Here is a 13,369-nt window from a genome sequence, read left to right as displayed (position 1 = left end):
ATAAAATCTATATTTTCCAGTGTCTTTCTACATATATCAAGGTCATTGAAAATGTTTTGGTTTTCAATTTACATTAAATTTTTTTTTTTTGCCTCAGTTCTATGAGTTTTGTCAAATATGATACAATTGTGTAACCACCAACACGTTCAAGATATAGAGCTCTTCTATCACCCAGAAAAGTTTTTTTTAATGCCATTCTTTTTTTTTTTTTTTTTTTAATTTTTTATTGTTAATGCCATTCTTATACAGTAAATACTTTTCCCCACTCTCAGTCCCAAGCAACCTTTGATCTAGTTTCTGTCCTTATATTTTTGCCTTTTTCAGAATGTCATATAAGTGGAATCATATAGTACATCTTTGGATCTGGTTTCTTACACTTGGTACATCACTTTCAAAATGCATCCACGATGTTGAATGTATAATTATTCCATCCATTTTTATTTCTGAGTGGTATTCTTTTTTCATGATTTTTTTTTTTATTTCCTCTATTGGTTTTCTTCATCCAAGTTCATTGATTGCTCCAGTTAACTTAATTTCTTTCTATTTTTCTGAGTTTCATTTGCTTTTTTCCCCTGAGTTTCTACGGATGAAAATCTAGATATTCTTTTTTGAGTTAGGTATTTAATGCTATGACTTTGCCCTATGCTATGTCTTGGATGCATCCTAGATTATTTTGTATCTTGTGTTTCCATTTTCATTCAGTTCAAAATATTCTCTAATTTTCATTGTGATTTTAGAAGAATGTTTTAAATTTTAAAACATTTGGAAAATTCCCAGCTATCTTTCTGTTGTTGAGATCTCATTTATCCTGGTATGGTCCTCTGAGAACATAATCTACATGGCTCTAATTTTCATGATTTATTAAGATTTGATTTAAGAGTTGAAATTTGGTCTAGGTTGCTGATTGTTACAAATGTGCTTGAAAATAATGTGTATCTGCTGGAATGTTCTATAAATATCAGTTAGGTCAGGTCTTCTATACCCTTACTTTTCTATTTCCTCTTTGGATTACAAAGAGAGAAGTGTTGAAGCCACCAACTATCATTATGAATTTTTCTATTTCTCGATTCAGGGCTATTATTTTGTTTCATGAATTTTGAAACTCTGTTTATAATATAAATTTTGATAATTTGGAGTGAATCCTTTTAGCAAGTAGAAACAATAGATTCTCCTCCTTTTTTTTTTTTTTTAGAGAGAGAGAGAGATAGAGAGAGAGAGAGAATTTTTTAATATTTATTTTTTAGTTCTTGGTAGACACAACATCTTTGTTTGTATGTGGTGCTGAGGATCGAACCCGGGCTGCACGCATGCCAGGCGAGCGTGCTACCACTTGAGCCACATCCCCAGCCCCGCATATTCCTCCTTAAGAACTTCTCTCAAATGCATAATGTTTTCATGCATAAACCATGTTGACACAGATTCTTTTGTTCTGTCCTTCAGGTTAGCTTAGTGGTCCTCAAACTTTAAAGTATAGAATTCTGCACAAAAATCCATGTATACTTCATGGATTATTTTAGGAATATACAAGGATAAATTTAACTGTACCTGATTTTTTTTCTCATGCACTTACTTTAGAACCCTGAAAAATTCTTCTTCACAGTGTATATTTTCCTCTTTTATTTTGCTTGAGAATGTCCACTCCAAAGGTCATGTTTTCAACCAAACTTCTATGAATTAGATAGATCCAAGCTCCCATATCACTTCATGTCTCTGTCATAGCACATAAAATACTACTATATTTGAAATATATGTGAGATTTCCTCTAAGAACTGAATCATCTGTTTCTTGTAATAGTAACCTGATATGTAGTTATGTTCTTAGGGGTGATTTTTAAAATAAATAGATGACTAAATGAATATATGTTTTTTTCTGCTATCTCCAACAAAGTGGCTAGATAATTTAAGTTTTTCTTGACTCTTGGTCTTACTCATAATTGTAGAATCATAATCCCTAGCAAAATACTTCACTCTGCATTCTTTTGCTGATTTATTAATCAGACTGTTTACCATCTTTGAGTACAGTACCCAAATGATATAGGAAAAATCATTATTATTACTATCATCACCTTCATCATCATCATCATCATTGGTTTTTCTGGTATAACCCCTGCTTGGAAGTACTTCACTGGTATTTCCAGGACCCATAAGTGAGTGAGCTGTTATCAATGGGTAATTTTCTGTTCTTCTGTTCTGTCCAACTGCTTCTATGGGGTGCCACTCTTACTTCTTTTAGCTATTGCTGCATCTTTTCTCAGAGTAAGACAACCAAGGTGTCTTGTTCTATAGATTCCTAAGAGATGTGAGATTCTCTGATATCCTTTGTGTGCCAAGTACAATGAAAATCCCTCTTACTGTTCTCTTTTCCACATGGTGCCCATGTGGTTCTCCTACATTTTCCAGTGTTTTTCTACATATAACCTCTTCCTCCCACTTCCTTTTTAGAACTCAGATAGGAACATATGAAAGACCTGGACCAGAGAACATATTTGAACTCATGGAATCCTTCCTCTTTAATGCAGTCTAAATTTTGTACTTGACTCATTTTAATTCTTTTTTTCTTGGGAAAAATTTTTTCTCCAGGAGAATTCTTAATACATAGGCAGATTATTTCTTGCAAGCCTGACCCATCTATCTTCCAGATACACCTAGACTGAATTCCAGAAGTCACCACAATTGTGACAAATGGAGCATGATTTATTGTACCTCAGGTATCTACAGGGCCTATTTAATTATTTGCAATTGGGTGGACCAGCTCCAAATGATCTTAGTTGTGGCTGCTGATATGCAGAATATGGTGATGGAGCTGAGCCTTTTGTAGGTATTGATAGCAGAAATCAAGTGCCACAGGTAGACAGACACCCAAATTGTACTACAATTATTAATCCAGGGAAATAACTACTAATAGAGGTTTCAAGAAGAAATAGTAAAACAGTATAATAGTACATGAATGACATCCAAAGGCTAAGAATCTGGGACATGGTATACCTGTATGTCCAGGCAGGAAAGAAAATGTTAATTGGATGATCTTCAATGAGAAAAAGGACCTAGCTACCAGACTCACTGCTGAGTGTGGGCTTCAGGCTCTGGTTAAGGGACCAACAAGCATTAAACAGGATCCAGACCTAAAAAAGGGTTGCTAAAATGAAGCAAATGAATGGAGGCAAGGGAGAGATACGTGTGTATTTATCCATTCTTTCTTTCAGAAGATGTTTATGAGAGCCCATATGTGTCAAATGCTTTGTTAAGAAGCAGCTCACTCACAAGACCTGGCATAGGTAATGCTCAGGAATGGAATAGAATTCTGCTCAGTGTGCAGAACAGAGACACAATAGCAAGGTAAGAGTAGCAGCAAGTGTAGCTCCATGATGACACTTGAGAGTGTCAGCTGTCAATTTAGAAAGTATTTATATACACACTAGCATTTATGGGACTGTGCTAAAGCTTTGTGTGCATTACTTCATTCAGTTCTCTCTGTTGCCTTTTGAGGTGTGTATTGTCTTCATTTTTATGGTTGAAAGAGACTGATCATTTTCAGTTGTAACAAATGAAGTGTTATTTACTGTTCTTTGGGTTTCTATGGGATCTACTAAGTTATTTACAACTGGATGGGCCAGGTCAGAGAGGCCCTCATCCTTTTTGCTGCTGTGGAACAGAGTAGTGGGGCCTGTTGCTGGTACTGATAATGGGATCCAGTTCAGGGACATGAAGGGAGTTAGTAAAGGTTCTAAATTAAAGTGGGAAGCGGGGAGAGCAGGAATTCAACCTAACTTTTCTTAGCCCAGTGCCCCTGTTTTGTTTTTTACATTGCATCATTGATAGTAATGCTATGTACTGTTAGAATACAGAGTCCTGTTTTCTCCCCTACCACATAGTCTCAGAACAACACATATTTTGAATTCTCATGCTGCATTTCTGTCTTTCTTCTATATTCCTCTGTAACATTGTGCCACCACCACTGTGACTTGTAGTGGCTCTGACATTTCATTCTAATTAGCAGTGTTTGATCTGCAGTAGGCTAAGAAATAAGATGCAGTAATAGCATTTACTTATTGATCATCAACTATTGGTAGACTCTGTGCTAGACCCTTATGTGTTTTATCTGTACACTTCTTATTCAAGGCCAGAGATACTATTCTTTTTTGGTACAGATATTTTCCATGTACCCTTGCTCTCATGTATGTGCAGCCCCTCTCATTGTCAACAAATCTCATCAGAATAGTAGAATTGCTAACAAAATAATAGTAATTTGCTCAATTAATTAATCTAGGCATCATGATAACCTAAGGTCCATAGTTTACAATAGTATTTATTCTTTTTTTAAAAGACAGCTTTATTAAAATATAATTTACCCATGATTCACCTATTTAAATTGTATAATTCAATGTTTTTAATGTATTCACAGTATTGTACAACAATCACAAAAATCTAATTTTAGAGCATTTTTAACTTCCTAAAAGAATTTCCATACGCTTTAGCAGTCAATCCTTATCTTCTCACCTTAAGACCCCTAAATAATTACTAATATGCTGTCTCTCTATATAAATTTGCCAATTCTGGACTTTTCACATAAGTGGAATCCCACAATATTTGGCTTCTTTGACTTAACCATTTTGCAGCATGTATCAGTAATTCATTCCTTTCTTAGTAATTTTTTTATTTATATATGACAGCAGAATGCATTACAATTCTCATTACACATATCGAGCACAATTTTCATATCTCTGGTTGTATACAAAGTATATTCACACCAACCTGTGTCTTCATACATGTATTTTGGATAATAACATTCATTATATTCCACCATCATTTCTAACCCCATACCCACTTCCTTCCCCTCCCAACCCTCTGTCCTCTCTAGGGTTCGTCTATTCCTTCCATGCTCCCTCTCCCTAACCCACTATAAATCAGCCTCCTTATATCAGACAAAGCATTTGGTATTTGGTTTTTTGGGATTGGCTAATTTCACTTAGCATTATCTTCTCTAACTCCATCCATTTACCTGCAAATGCCATGATTTTATTCTCTTTTATTGCTGAGCAATATTCCATTGTGTACATATGCCACATTTTTTAATTCATTCATCTATTGAAAGGCATCTAGGTTGGTTCCACAGTTTAGCTATTGTGAATTGTGCTCCTATAAACATCAGTGTGGCTGTGTCTCTGTAGTATGCTGTTTTTAAGTCTTTTGGATATAGACCGAGGAGAGGGATAGCTCGGTCAAATGGTGGTTTCATTCCCAATTTTCCAAGAAATCTCCATACTGCTTTCCATATTGGCTACACCAATTTGCAGCCCCACCAGCAGTATATGAGTGTACCTTTCCCCACACATCCTCGCCAACACCTATTGTTATTTGTCTTCATAATAGCTGCTATTCTGACTAGAGTGAGATCAAGTACTTATTCTTAATGTTGTACATTCTCTGGGTTTGTACAAATTTTTGAAGTATGTGAATCCTCTTTCACTGCCTTAAAAATTCTCTATGCTCCACCTATTCACCTTTCCCTGCCTCCTAACCTTTAGCAAACACTGATCATTTTACTGTCACAATAGTTTTGCTTTTTCTAGAATGTCATAGTTGGAACCATACTTTGGTTGACTTCTTTTCCAGATTGACTTCTTTCACTTGACCTCTTTACTTCCCTTTAGAAAGATGACCTTGGAAAGGGCACATTCAAGTTTGACTCCATGTCCTTTGACTCCCAATCTAATGCTCTTTCTACAGTTCAGTTCCCCTTGTTAAAGAAGATGATACTATTAAGAAAAATAAGATGCATAGGTTTGGATTTATGGCAGGCCCGTCTCCCTGGGTCTCTCATAGTGTCCCATGCCTGAGCAAACTGTGGCCCCCGCACCATTTCCTGGCCTCTGCCTGTAGTCTGCTGGCACTGAAGAGGGTTGCACAGTGCGGGGTGGGGGTGGGGTGGGGGAGTAGGGGGTGGGGGAGGGGGGGAGGGGGCGGAGAAAGAAAAATAAGTACAGGAATAGAAATCTTCTTCTCTACTTAGAACCATTGTCCCACAGTTGTTGTCTACAGATCTTTTTATCAACATTACACTTTGCCATGGAATAATCTCAAGGTATTCCATTCAGCAATATAGTCTGATCATTATTATTTCAGTGGTGACTATAACATACACAACATACACACACACACTTTATATTATACTCGATTTATCTTCCACTTTCTGTATTTACCAAAGATTCCACTGATGATTTGGATCAGTCTCATCCTTGGAGCACATTAATTACATAGGACCACATAACATTTTGTTTTCTCATTTCTCATTGATTTTTAGTTAACATTGCATGTTATGAAATTAGATTTTATGAGTATGATTATATATATAATTTTCCAGTACTGTCACTAAAACTGGCCACACAGTTTTATAGGGCAGGAAGTAGGAGGAGGGGAAGTCCTCATTTCCTGTCTCCAAAAAAAAAAAAAAAAAAGATTTCAATTAAGATACTCAGACTTGATTGAAGCAGTTTAAGAAGGAGCAGTTTTTTTTTTTTTTTTTTTTAGCAAAGCAGAAGTATAGTACACTCTAAAGGAGGTGGAGTGAGCTTCGCCAAGAGGTTGTGAGCATTCTTTCCTCACAATTTTGGTTTCTATCCAATGCAATTCCTTTCTCTCACATTTATTTAATAGTGGGTGGTCCTTTTTGTTCTACTTCCTGATTTTTCTTCTCCCCCCTTTGGGTCTTGAGATGCACCTGTGCAGGGTCAGCCATCTTGAAAATATCCTATCAATTTTCCAAAAGTCCAGAAGGGGATAAAAACTGCAATGTAAATGATATTATAATGAAGTCCAAGTCACACAATAATTAGGTACTGCACATATCTAACTCTTTTGTGAGGAAAAAGGAAGGTAGTTTTTTCTTGTATACTCCTCTTAATGGAGAAGTTAAACACACCAGTAAAACCTTGAGGGCATAACAGCATATATCCAAAACCACAAAAAGTGGTTTGATATGGCTCTTGTCATTCTCACCCGTATCTATCTGACTGCTTACTCTAATGCTAATAACCCACCATATTAGTGAAAACTTTTGACAAATTACATCTGATGGAATTTGGTGGAAATTGAATTAATATGCTGTTATGTTTTAGATATGAGGTGTCTCCAAAAGCTCATGTAAGACTGCAAAAAAGTTTAGAGGTGAAATGAGGGCCTAACCCTAATCACTGCATTAATCCCTTGATGGGGATTAATTGGGTGGTAACTTTAGGCAGGTAGGGTGTGGCTGGAGTAGATGGGTCATTGAGGGCGTGCCTTTGGGGTAGATGTTCTGTCCATGGTGAGGGGAGTCTCTCTTTCTCTCTGCTGTCTGGTGTGATGTCCTGAGCTGCTTTCCTCTCTCACACCCTTCTGTCATGATATTCTGCTTCACCTCAAGCCCAGTTATGGACTGAAACCTCTGAAACTGTGAGTGCCAAATAAACTTTTCCTCCTCTAAAATTGTTTTTGTGAGGGCTTTTGGTCACAAAAATGAAAAAGCTGAATAAACATGTGCCAGATCTGTGTATTTTTAGACTTTGCATTCACAATTACTTTGTTGGGAGAGACTGTAGGTCACCTTTTGTCCATCTGAATCTATGTGGTAGTGAATCACGTGCATGTGAAGATTTAATTCATAGTAAATACTATGAGTACTGAAAGCCTTGGGAGCCAGACAGTGATGTAGTTCCATTAGTAGAGATGTTCTACACCTGTCCGTGATAGTGCTGAATTGCTGGCTGCCTCTTTGCAGTAAGTCAAACAGGAGTGGTAACTAATCTCCCTTTAGTTCTTATGCCAGTGATTGATTAAATTATGCTATTAACCAATATTTTTGAAAATCTAGTAAACATTAAACATCTATTAAGTTCTAGAACTATATGTTTGAACATATTAGGCACATTTCCACCCTCAAAGAGCTTATAGCTCAGTAGATATTCAGCCAGTAACAGCTCTTGATGGATGGTAATTAACATGTCTTTGGGATGAGTTGCAGGCACCTTTAGAATCCTACAATTAGATCTGTACCTTATGTACAAACTATAAGTGAAGATGGCAATTAGTAAAAAGCCCATTTCGATAATTTTAAATATTGAGAATGAGTAATTGAGTTCTGGTGTATCAGTAAAACCTGCTATGCATTCTTTAGATACTATATTAAAACCAAGGAAATTAATACATTTGGGAGAGCTCAAATATGCCTTCATCTTATGCAGTATTTCAGCCACATCATATGCTGTTCTCTATGTCCTCATTCTTGAAACACTTCCTTTTCTTGGCTTCTTTGGGCTTATATTCTATTGTTTTTTCTCCTACTTTCTTGTCCCTTGCTGATCACTTACCTTGAATTTCTGAGTCTATTCTTGGGCCACAGTCCCTTATCTATGCTTGCTCTCTCAGTAATGATCATAGCTATCCAAGGTTTTAAGTGCATCCAGTGCTGATGATTTCCAGATGTATATCTTTAACATCCATCTCTCTCCTAGATTCTTGACTTACATATCCAACTACTATTTCACATCTCCATCTTATTGCTAGTATTCATCTCAAACATAATGCAACTAAACTGAACTTCTCTTCCTTCTTAGTTTTTTTTTTTTTTTTTCCATTTTAGTAAGTGACACTTTCATTCTGTCAGTTGCTTAGGCTTAGGACTGAGCTCTCTACACGTGACCCTTGGTGTCCTGTTCAGTTGGGTGAGATGGTGATATAACAGCTTTACTCCTGGTCATTATAGAACTTGAAAGGCACAGCCACATGGATTTCTTTTGTGGGAGAGGGCCTCCCACCCAATCTCAGTATTTCTGAGGAAGCAATGAGCAAAGTAGGCTGGAGGAGGCTTCAACAAGACTTCACTCTTCCGGTTTTCCATCCTTCTGTCAAAACATAAGTCTTTAGTGTACAGTATCTTTTCCCATATAAAATTGATATGCCTACAATTTCCTATAGTGGGAAGGTTGGATGGCTCCAAATGCAGTTTCTTACCTCTTTGTGTGAAATATAAACCCCAACACCTGTTTACTATCTTGTTGGTTGAACCCAGCTCTTAGCCCCCCACTAATCCTACACTGCTTCTGGGTTTAGGATTCTCGGTCATTTAGAAAAGTTCATTTCAATTTTCTGGGTGACTAAAATGAGTCTGGAGGTGTGGGGATGAAACGAGCCCTTTAAAGATACTGACTCAGAAATAACTAAGCACTTTTCCCTCCACCCTTTTGGTAGGTGAATCAAGTAAATAAATGAAAAACCTAGTTTTAAAAAGTTTCCGGGGCAGCTTTTGACTTTCCAAAGCCAACTTTGGTAATATTCATCCTCTATGGCTTCTGTATCTTATCTTTAGATTAGGGTTCCTGATTTCAACCTTCAACTCTCCTTTACAACCTTATCTCTCATGGTTTTCTTCAAAAGATGGCTCTCAGGATGTCTGAGGAGTGCTAACTAATCTCCCTTTCTAGGCACATTGGCCAGTTGACTACAGTAAATCTGCATTTCCATTTGTAAAGTGGCAGTGGTGATTATTCTCGACTTATTCTGGTAATTACTTTATAACAAAGCTGAGCAAGATGTTGCATGTAAATTACTTAGGGTAATTCCCGATGGAGAATCACTAATCTTTAAATCACTGTTCTTCATCCACTATTTCTCTTGCTGAATGAGTCTCTGAACTTGCTCCATACATTTCTGTCTTGATGTGATTGATCATGGCTTTTCCTTTCCCTTGCAACACTCGTTTCCTCCTCCTCAACCATTATGTGTTCCCTGTCATGAAATAAGGTTTTATCTTAGGCACTTACCTCAGAGATCTTTACAGATTTATCTTTTACTGACAGCGTAAGCTCCTTTTCCTCTTCTGTACGTGCTCTGCTACCACACAGCTTTGCACACTCCTCCCTCTGAACTGTCATACTCGCCTACTACGTTCTTACGGTCCTGAAGTATATTCTGTCTAGCATTCTGGCATTCACACAGAGGTTCATTTCCATTCCTAGTCTCCAAGCACTTTGAGATCTGTGAAAACTCATCAACCTTGGAGGAAAGGCTCTACAGAGGTTGATCTGTCCTGGGAGGCTACTCAGGTACCAGTGAATGAGGAAAGTGACATTCGAGAGCCAGACAACTTTCATCCAAAATAGTGGCTGAGGTGATTACTGACTGTAGCAGCTAACTCATCTCCCATTACTCTCTTCTATGTTCTGTGATATAAACACACCAGAGAATCTTAACACATTGCTAATGTGTAATAGGAAGTAAGCTTGGCCTCTTTTACTCAGATACTTCCTTCTCCTGTTTTCTGTGCATTGGAGTCTAGCAACACATGGAAAATATCTTCCCCTTTAAATACACTAAAAGTCTCCATAATTTGCTTGTAAGTGTTCTTCACAGGCTCACAGAGCCCCACCTTATAGGAGTGCTTTTCCTATGGACCACAGGACATAAGAGAAAAGGAAAGAATTGCCCCCCGTGTAACTACATTTTTTTGCTAAATTTTGAATACTCTGTGTTTGTCTGTCTGCCTGTCTTTATCTCTGATTGTAGCACATGGAAACTGCTTTAATGGAGTGTAATAAATATGGTAGAGCTTTTCTGTATCTGATGTTCAATTTTCTCAATATAGTAGTATACATCGAAGAAGGCCCTAAGCTCAAAATTGTATTTGTCTTAGGACCATTAAAAAATGTTGGAAAAGTCTGTTGCCATTCAGACCTTGTCTGCATACTGACTAGCTGGATTTGGCTGCTTACCCACATAAGAAATAGGCAGATGATGGAAAATGGAAAAGTTAATTTTATGAAGCCTGATCAAACTTGGGAGAAGTAGTAATAAGTCCCCAACCTATCCACAAAAAAAGATGGATCTGAGCTCATATTTTTCTTTGGCTTGCTTCCAGTAGACCTCAGAGTGGGTGGCAAGTCCTGTAACTCGTATCGATCATATGAAGTCATTGCACTTGGGAATAATTTGCAACTTTGATTGTTCAAAGTCTGGGAGTATTATGGGTGTTAGGATAAAACTGACTCAGAAGTATGAATAGTGTTTTCTCACGTATCCTTCCTCTGGCTTAACCTATGAGTAGGTGTGTGGCTGAGTGTGTCTTTGGAGAATGAGAATGTGGGCTTCACAGCTGCATGTTTCACTATAAATCTTCAGGATTCTCCAGATTGGAGAGGGCAGTGTTTGGAGGTAGGGGACAGGAAACAAAGGTTGGTAATATTCATATTACCATAAAAATAGCTAATCTAAACCCAAATAACCACTATTCTCTTAGACCAATCAATGATACTTTTTATAGAAGTTAAAATAAAAACATTTGTCTGTTGAGAGCCACAGCCGAAGGGGCCCCAGCAAACTTCCAGCTGTGGTTCTCAACATCTCCCCGTACGGGCCACCAATTGCCGCAGTCTGGCTGGGCACAATCAGGAGCCACTTGTCAAAAGAAACTAACTTTATTTTTAGAACCACACACGCCAAACAAAACAGCCTCTCAGGAAAAACCCTCAGAGCCTCAACTGCCACCACCGGCTTCCCACAAGCCTCTCTCTCCAACACAAGCTTCTCTCCACCTCCCACAATCCTCCTGCTCTTGAGGCCGATTGGCTGGGTCACGTGGGCGGAGCCAAAAAAGTCCCCCAATGAGCAGCTCCGTGGTCTGAAAGGGCAGGGAAACAGCCCAATGAGCATCACCGCAGAGGAGCCAATCAGCTAGATGTTGCTGGGGCCGCTGTGAGCCAATCATCAGCCAGCAGCTGGAAGTTTGCTGGGGCCCCTTCGGCTGTGGCTCTCAACATTTGTCTGTAAAATTCATAAATTATATTTATATACATTGTACTTAATGTTCGTATCAACCCCATGATCTTATGAGGCAGGCCTCTTCATTTGTATAGGAAAAGAAAGAAAGGTTCAAGTAATGAGACTATCAAGTGTCCCTGGAAGAAAAGACCTAACCTAAAGGCCAGGGATGAAGGTCAAAGACTGAAGCACAAATCCTAGGTCATCACTTTATGAATGAGGGTCTTGGGCAAGTGTTATAAAACCTCTGGGCCTTAGTTTATGCATCTGAAAAATTAGGATGACAATATTCATCCTGCATGATTGTTATAAAGAAAATAACATGGAAGTTGTATTTCAGATACCAAAATGGTCTGATAATCACTAAAGGAAAAACTTGTGACAGACAATCTATGTTTTCCTTCCTGGGAGCACCTCGTTATGCCAAACAAGTTCCTTGGCTCCTTTTTATGGCAAAAGTTTCAGGGAAAAGAGACCTGATGGCAATATAGATCCTTAAAATTGCTTGCCTTTCATGTTATTTAAGGGACTGTGTTGCTCAACTTTCTGTTACTGTAATACTTGAGATAAATATATTATTTTAGGAAAGGAAAGGTTAATTTTGAATCACATTTTCTGAAGTGTTAGTACATGGTCAATTGGCCCTGTTGCTTTGAGCTCATGGGAAGGCAGTACATTATAAGTAAGTAAGCTGCCTTACCTTATGGTAGCCAGAAAGCTAAGGGAGGCATAGGATGGGATTGGGCTCTCACAATTTTCTTCATATGCATTGTCCCTGTGACTTAACTTCCTTCCACTTGGTCCCACCTTATGAAGGTTCTGCCAGTTCCTAATAGCACCACCCTGGCAATCCAGGCTTTAACATATGGACCTTTGGGAGACATTATAAATTCAGAGTATATTAGGGGACACTAAAAATTCTGGAAAAAAAACCCAAATGTTTCCTGGTAAATAAGCTCCCTGTTTATTGTATTACATCTGAAGTCTGAAAATAAAATTTTCTTCCCTGTTGATTCTGTCCTCTTTCCGCTTGACAGAAATAGGTGACTCATTTCTCAAGGTTTGATGATGGCAATGATGTAAGGTTTTTAAAGTCACCAGCAAATCAACTAACCTATTAAAACTAAGGCTGAATTTAGACACAGAACCAGATTTGCTTTGTCCCTGTGTTATTAGTTCAAACCCTGAATAAGTTTTTCTAATGCAAGGCTAACCTGCTGTCTCCATGCCCTTAACCTGTAGGTTGTCCCTTAACATTAGTCACATAGTTTTTTTTTTAAAGGCACAAATTCAAAGAATATACTATTCTTTGCCATCCTCTTCCTGTTTGGTATTTGAATTTAAGACAGTACATTTTTTTTTATACCGGTAAATGTAATTATCTCAAATCATGAACATAATACCTATGTTTTATTTTATGATTTTACTAGTTTTGCATTTTTCTTATCAAAATCAGTATGTTTACTTACACAAAAGCACAACCAGCAATACCAAGAAATACTCTGGAATCTAGATTGTCATATGGGCTTCTTTTTAAAAAAATAGATTTTTTTTAGTTATAGATGGACACAATATTTTAT

The 13,369-nt window shown here is 37.6% G+C and overlaps 1 protein-coding gene and 1 non-coding gene across 2 annotated transcripts in view; both read left to right on the top strand.

The window, feature by feature from the left end:
- Rgs7 (regulator of G protein signaling 7) overlaps positions 1 to 13,369 on the top strand; it is a 451,424-nt gene that overhangs the window by 148,278 nt on the left and 289,777 nt on the right. The gene's annotated exons all lie outside the window — the stretch shown is intronic.
- LOC114087236 (small nucleolar RNA SNORA42/SNORA80 family) lies at positions 5,775 to 5,909 on the top strand. The gene has a single exon (XR_003581773.1). It is a non-coding gene; the product is annotated as a small nucleolar RNA SNORA42/SNORA80 family (small nucleolar RNA).

The sequence above is a fragment of the Marmota flaviventris genome, chromosome 12, assembly GCF_047511675.1.
Source record: "Marmota flaviventris isolate mMarFla1 chromosome 12, mMarFla1.hap1, whole genome shotgun sequence".
NCBI lineage: Eukaryota > Metazoa > Chordata > Mammalia > Rodentia > Sciuridae > Marmota > Marmota flaviventris.
The sequence above is the reverse complement of the archived record's forward strand: the minus strand, read 5'-3'. Positions and strand labels throughout refer to the sequence as shown.